General features: G+C 37.5%; 1 pseudogene; it reads right to left on the reverse strand.

Moving 5' to 3' along the window:
• Positions 1-397: 397 nt before the first annotated feature.
• LOC122705669 lies at positions 398-2,347 on the reverse strand (annotated as a pseudogene).
• Positions 2,348-6,563: the final 4,216 nt, after the last annotated feature.

Genomic DNA, 6,563 nt, shown 5'->3' on the forward strand with positions numbered 1-6,563 from the left:
AAAACTTTAGAGAAGGCCTATGTGAAATGCTCTGTTAAAAAATGCATAGAATGATAGAAAATTTCCTGATATGGTGGTCAGTGTTGAAGTAATAGTAAGAATCGTAATAATTAATGTTAAAATTCTTACTAATTTCAAGTCATTCTTGAGAAAAATCAAAATCATACTTATAAAGACTGGCCACATTTCCCAAACAGGAACTCATTTTTGCAATTCTAAAATACTAAAGAATTGATACAAAACTTTCTTCAAGAGATATACATGATTTCTATATGTGAATAGGGGAACTCTTCCAAGTCTTAAGTAACAGGATAGGTGTGGCTAATTTAGGGTGCTCACAGAAGACATTCTGATAATTTGAGATGATGAAATACCAACAGAAATCCACAGTCTGTCATCATAGCCACTTAATGGCATTTCTAATCTCTTTGTTTCTTAAAGTATAAATGACTGGATTTAGTAGTGGTGTGATGATCTCATAAAATACAGCAAGGAACTTGCCCACCCAAGTGGCGCTGAGTGGAAAAAGAGAGATGAAGATACAAGGCCCAAAGAATAACATGACCACTGTGACGTGGGCAGTGCAAGTGGAGAGAGCCTTGGATTCCCTGTCCCTGGATTGATGGCAGACAGCAAGCAGAATATAAAAGTAAGAGATCAGCGGTAGAATGAAGCAGATGGTGGCAAGTACTCCGCTGTCAGCATGAATCAACATTTCTAAAACATAAGTGTCTAAGAAAGCTTGCTTGATCACCAATGGAATATCAAAGAAAATACTATCCAATTCTCTGGGTCCACAGAAAGGCAATTATATAATTATAGTGAGTTGGCTTATTGAATGCACAAAGCCAGTGATCCATAATGTCATCACTAGCTGAATGCACATTTGTGTGTTCATGATACTAGAGTAATGGAGTGGCTTGCAGATGGCCACATAAAGGTCATAGGCCATGTACACAAGGAGCACTATTTCACCCCCTCAAAAAAAATGTCCCCCCAAAAATCTGACACATGCGTGCTCTAAAGGAGATGGTCTTGTTTGCCTTGAGAAAGTCTGAGATCAGTTTAGGAGTGGTTAAGGCAATGAATGAAAGATTGACTAATACGAAGTGCATAGGGGAGTAGAGATGAACAAATTCAAAATAGACATTGAGAAATTTGTGAATATACTATGAATCAAGAATTATGATTAATTCAATGCTGTGGCCCTGAGGTTTTACATGAATATAATCTCCCTGTTGTCTGTAACTGAAGCTATTGATGATACTGGTTTGGTTTAAACCCATTGATTTATCAGGTACCAAGGATGAAAATAAAAAGAAAATTAGAAAGTAATAGATGTAGGAGGGGCTTTTAATTTTTTCCAGTGTGGTAAACAGGAATTTACTGAATATTTTCTTACTACGATCTGTAATCACTTTTGAGCACTTCAGTGAAAAAGATAGATTGTAGGTGGTGTATGATTTATCAAAGAATAAAAACTTATGCCTACTTTTTCACCTAATAGTAGCTTAATAGGTTGTAAATATCATTTTAGTTCAATTACAAATGGCAAAGTATTACTGCTAAGATAATTATATAAAAACTGTGTTAGTAATACTGTTAAAATTAATTTCATGAAATAGGTATATAATTTTCAACTCTACCCTAAGTAGGAGAAGTAAGCCTAAAGATTCGAAGAGCATAGTTGAAAATCAAATGAGTTAGATCAGAACTCACACAAAAAAATCAAATGTTAGGACAATTAAAAATAAAAATAAATGGGACAATTTATTTTCTTCTTTGAGTTGCTAATTTCAGGTCATGGGAAAACTAAACCTTTGTCTTTGTCACTCTGTCTCTGAATACCTCCCATATGCTAGAAATTTTCACCCATATTGTCTAAAGTAATCTTCACAATAACCAAATAAGATGAAATGAATGAAATATACCTTACTATTCTGAGTATGGCTCCCAGTGTAACCTGTTAGAGTCTCAGAGCTGGGAAACAGCGTGACTGGAGTGCAATCCCAGTGCTCTCTGAGGCCAGTCCTGCATCTGTGCTGTCATTCTGCGTCTCCTGTTCAGTTCCAATAGCATAATTCCATTTCCATGGTAACTATTGACTGTTGTAGGCTTTGAGAGATTTCTCTCCATAATCTCTGTCAGGTTCCTTCCTGAGTTAAATTAGTAACTATCACTTTTCTCAATATTTGGAAATTTCTGTTAAAAACAGTTCCATATCTGTACCTAGAACACAGTTTTCCTTAAGTCAAGAAAACTGCAGGCCCTGATGACTGTGGATCTGTGAGGATCTGAATATTACCTCAAAGAGGGGACCTACATAGCTGTGAGACTGTGTACTCATTTTGACTATGTAGAGAGCCCAGAAGGTCCATCAATACCTTGGAGAAGAAATCGTTGATGTTTCTGAAAGTTATGCAACAATTCCAAACCTTTCTAATTAGTGTGCATGGAAATGTGGCATTAAAACTTTGTCTTCAATATGATAAGGATGGGAACTAAGGGAGACGTTAAGAAATTTAGAGTGCAGAGTGTATCTCCTAACCAGAGAGACACCATAGTTGACCACATTTCTTCCCGAGAATAAAACATTGTCCATATTTTAAATAGAATCTGAAATAGAATCATATTGTACCAAACCAAAGAATCCACTTTCTGCTGTGACCAGCATTCATGGTGGAGTGTGAGGCATATATTTAGTATAGAGAGAGGCCTCTGGAGTAGGAAATTTTTCAAGCTACTCATGCTATGTTCCTTTGAGACCACTTCATTCTGGTCTCTCTGAATTAAGAATATCATCTGGAAAGTGTGCCTTTTGTCAAGATCAGAGTGAGACCTGGTGAGGACAATAATAAAATTTCTAATGGTGGAGTTAAGCACAGTTTTAAAACATTTCTTTGATTAACTTTTTTAAAAAGAAAAACATCATCCCAGAACTAAGTCACCACTCTAGTCCCAGATGACTTGGATGAGTGGACGCGGGATGACCAGCAGAGGGAGATGAACTCGCCAGTGTGTGCTCAGGTGCCCCCTCAGTGCTGTACACCAAGTATGCCCATTGTAGAGCAGTCAGTCTTGAACTGCTTGTTTTATGGGGTTTTAATGAAGAATAGAGAGACATTTTATAGTGTCAAAAGTTTCTTTGATTATTTGAGCAATGATCATGATTGAAAAATGGGTACAAGGCAATACTGGGGCTTCCCAAATGGCTCCCAAGAATCTCCTGCCAAGGCGGGAGATGCAAGAGACATGGATACGATCCGTGGATGGGGAGGATCCCTAGTATAGGAAATGACAACCAACTCTAGTATTCTTTCAAGCATAATCTTTTGGACAGAGGAACCTGGCAAGCTACGGTCCATGGGGTCACGAAGAGTTGGACACAACTAAGCACTCTCATACCCAAAAGGCAATATTAACAATATTATTCAAAATAACAAAACAGTAAGGGAAGCTTACCTTTTATTTTCATTTTTACAATATTATATGATTTAGTCTTATGGGCAAGAATCCAACATTTTAGTGGTCTGAGAAGGAAATATGATAGTGTGTCTCTATCTGCCCATTGCTGTTACATTTTTTTTTAATCAGAAGAATAAAATTGTTCACATATTGGTGGTTATGGTTTCAGTTTGTTTTCTATGCAGTTACATACTAACATGTGTGCACTTTCAAATATATAATATGGAGGAATCTTTTTCTTTGAAAGATATACGGTGTTGAAGGATATTTTAAATTCCAGTTACTCTAAAATAATATGCTTAAATATATTTCATTCAATGTATATGGTTGTTTTTAGAGAAACTGAGAGAAAATTTACATAACTACACATTTTTAGTGTTCTTTTCACACTTTGAGAATGAATGGTTAGGGTTTGGGAAGCAGACATGAAAAGAATGAAGTAGAAGAGTGAGATTATTATATTTGACATGAACTATGTAGATAGTGTCAGTGATATCAATCCACCACTGGTCAACTTGGCTGATGATCAGGCAAAGGAGGGTCTTCTGTCTTGACACACAGTTTAGAAACATCTGTACATTAAACTTTAGCTGACTATGTTTAGGAATGGAAACCAGAGATAACCCTTTAAACCATTTATTTAGGTTTCATTGTATGAATATCTTGAACACAGGGGAACACAAACATTTAATTATGATAACTACATTGAAATAACCTTGAATATGTGGTTGGGTGGAGAAGGAAATGGCAACCCATTCCAGTATTCTTGCCTGGAGAATCTCAGGGATGGGGGAGCCTGGAGGGCTGCCGTCTATGGGGTCACACAGAGTCGGACACGACTGAAGTGACTTAGCAGCAGCAGCATGGAGTTGGGAGAGGGCAGAGTCAAATCCCTTCATCTCAGCTCCACATCAGCTCATCAAGAATGAGTGGCTAACATGCAGCATATCTACAGGATGACTTTCTATTCATTTTCTTCCCTTCTCATTGTTAGAGAGCTTTTGCTAAACAAACATTTCACCATTTGTCAGTGACTGGGGGCCCTGGACAGGTTTCCAGGGTTTATCTAAACTTCATGGTTGCTTCCTCTCTATCTAGTATATCTATTTATGTGTTTTATGGAGGAAATGAATTTTGTGTTTCGGTTCCACCAAGTTAGGAGACACAACAACTGGAGGAGGTGGACATTCTATTCAATGAATCAAGGTGTTAATATTGTTATTCATGACTTCTAGGACATGGGGCTTTTATTTTATTTTATTTTTTTCCCATTTATTTTTTATTAGTTGGAGGCTAATTACTTTACATTATTGTAGTGGTTTTTGTCATATATTGACATGAATCAGCCATGGATTTACATGTATTCCCCATCCCAATCCCCCCTCCCACCTCCCTCTCTACTCGATCCCTCTGGGTCTTCCCAGTGTACCAGGTCTGAGCACTTGTCTCATGCATCCAACCTGGGCTGCTGATCTGTTTCACCCTAGATAATATACATGTTTCGATGTTGTTCTCTCGAAACATCCCACCCTTGCCTTCTCCCACAGAGTCCAAAAGCCTGTTCTGTACATCTGTGTCTCTTTTTCTATTTTACATATAGAGTTATCCAAACCATCTTTCTAAATTCCATATATAGGCATTAGTATACTGTATTGGTCTTTATCTTTCTGGCTAACTTCACTCTGTATAATGGGCTCCAGTTTCATCCGTCTCATTAGAATTGATTCAAATGAATTCTTTTTAATGGCTGACTAATATTCCACGGTGTATATGTACCACAGCTTCCTTATCCATTCATCTGCTGATGGGCATCTAGGTTGCTTCCATGTCCTGGCTATTATAAACAGTGCTGTGATGAACACTGGGGTGCATGTGTCTCTTTCAGACCTGGTTTCCTTGGTGTGTATCCCCAGAAGTGGGATTGCTGGGTCATATGGCAGTTCTATTTCCAGTTTTTTAAGAAATCTCCACACTGTTCTCCATAGCGACTGTACTAGTTTGCATTCCCGCCAACAGTGTAAGAGGGTTCCCTTTTCTCCACACCCTCTCCAGCATTTATTGCTTGTAGACTTTTGGATAGCAGCTATCCTGACTGGCGTACCATTATGGTACCTCGTTGTGGTTTTGATTTGCATTTCTCTGATAATGAGTGATGTTGAGCATCTTTTCATGTGTTTGTTAGCCATCTGTATGTCTTCTTTGGAGAAATGTGTGTTTAGTTCTTTGGCCCATTTTTTGATTGGGTCATTTATTTTTCTGGAATTGAGCTGCAGGAGTTGCTTGTATATTTTTGAGATTAATCCTTTGTTGCTTCGTTTGCTATTATTTTCTCCCAGTCTGAGGGCTGTCTTTTCACCTTGCTTATAGTTTCCTTTGTTGTGCAAAAGCTTTTAAGTTTAATTAGGTCCCATTTGTTTATTTTTGCTCTTATTTCCAATATTCTGGGAGGTGGGTCATAGAGGATCCTGCTGTGATTTATGTTGGAGAGTGTTTTGCCTATGTTCTCCTCTAGGAGTTTTATAGTTTCTGGTCTTACATTGAGATCTTTAATCCATTTTGAATTTATTTTTGTGTATGGTGTTCAAAAGTGTTCTAGTTTCATTCTTTTGCAAGTGGTTGACCAGTTTTCCCAGCACCACTTGTTAAAGAGATTGTCTTTTTTCCATTTTATATTCTTGCCTCCTTTGTCGAAGATAAGGTGTCCATAGGTTCATGGATTTATCTCTGGGCTTTCTATTCTGTTCCATTGATCTATATTTCTGTCTTTGTGCCAGTACCATACTGTCTTGATAACTGTGGCTTTGTAGCAAGGAAATTGAAACTGTAATCAGAAATCTTCCAGCAAATAAAAGCCCAGGACCAAATGGCTTCACAGCTGAATTCTACCAAAATTTTAGAGAAGAGCTAACACCTATCTTACTCAAACCCTTCCAGTAAATTACAGAAGAAGGTAAACTTCCAAAATCATTCTATGAGGCCACCTTCACCCTAATTCCAAAACCAGACAAAGATGCCACAAAAAAATAAAACTACAGGCCAATATCACTGATGAAGATAGATGCAAAAATCCTTAAGAAAATTCTAGAAAACAGAATCCA

This window comes from Cervus elaphus, chromosome 12, assembly GCF_910594005.1.
Source record: "Cervus elaphus chromosome 12, mCerEla1.1, whole genome shotgun sequence".
Lineage (NCBI taxonomy): Eukaryota > Metazoa > Chordata > Mammalia > Artiodactyla > Cervidae > Cervus > Cervus elaphus.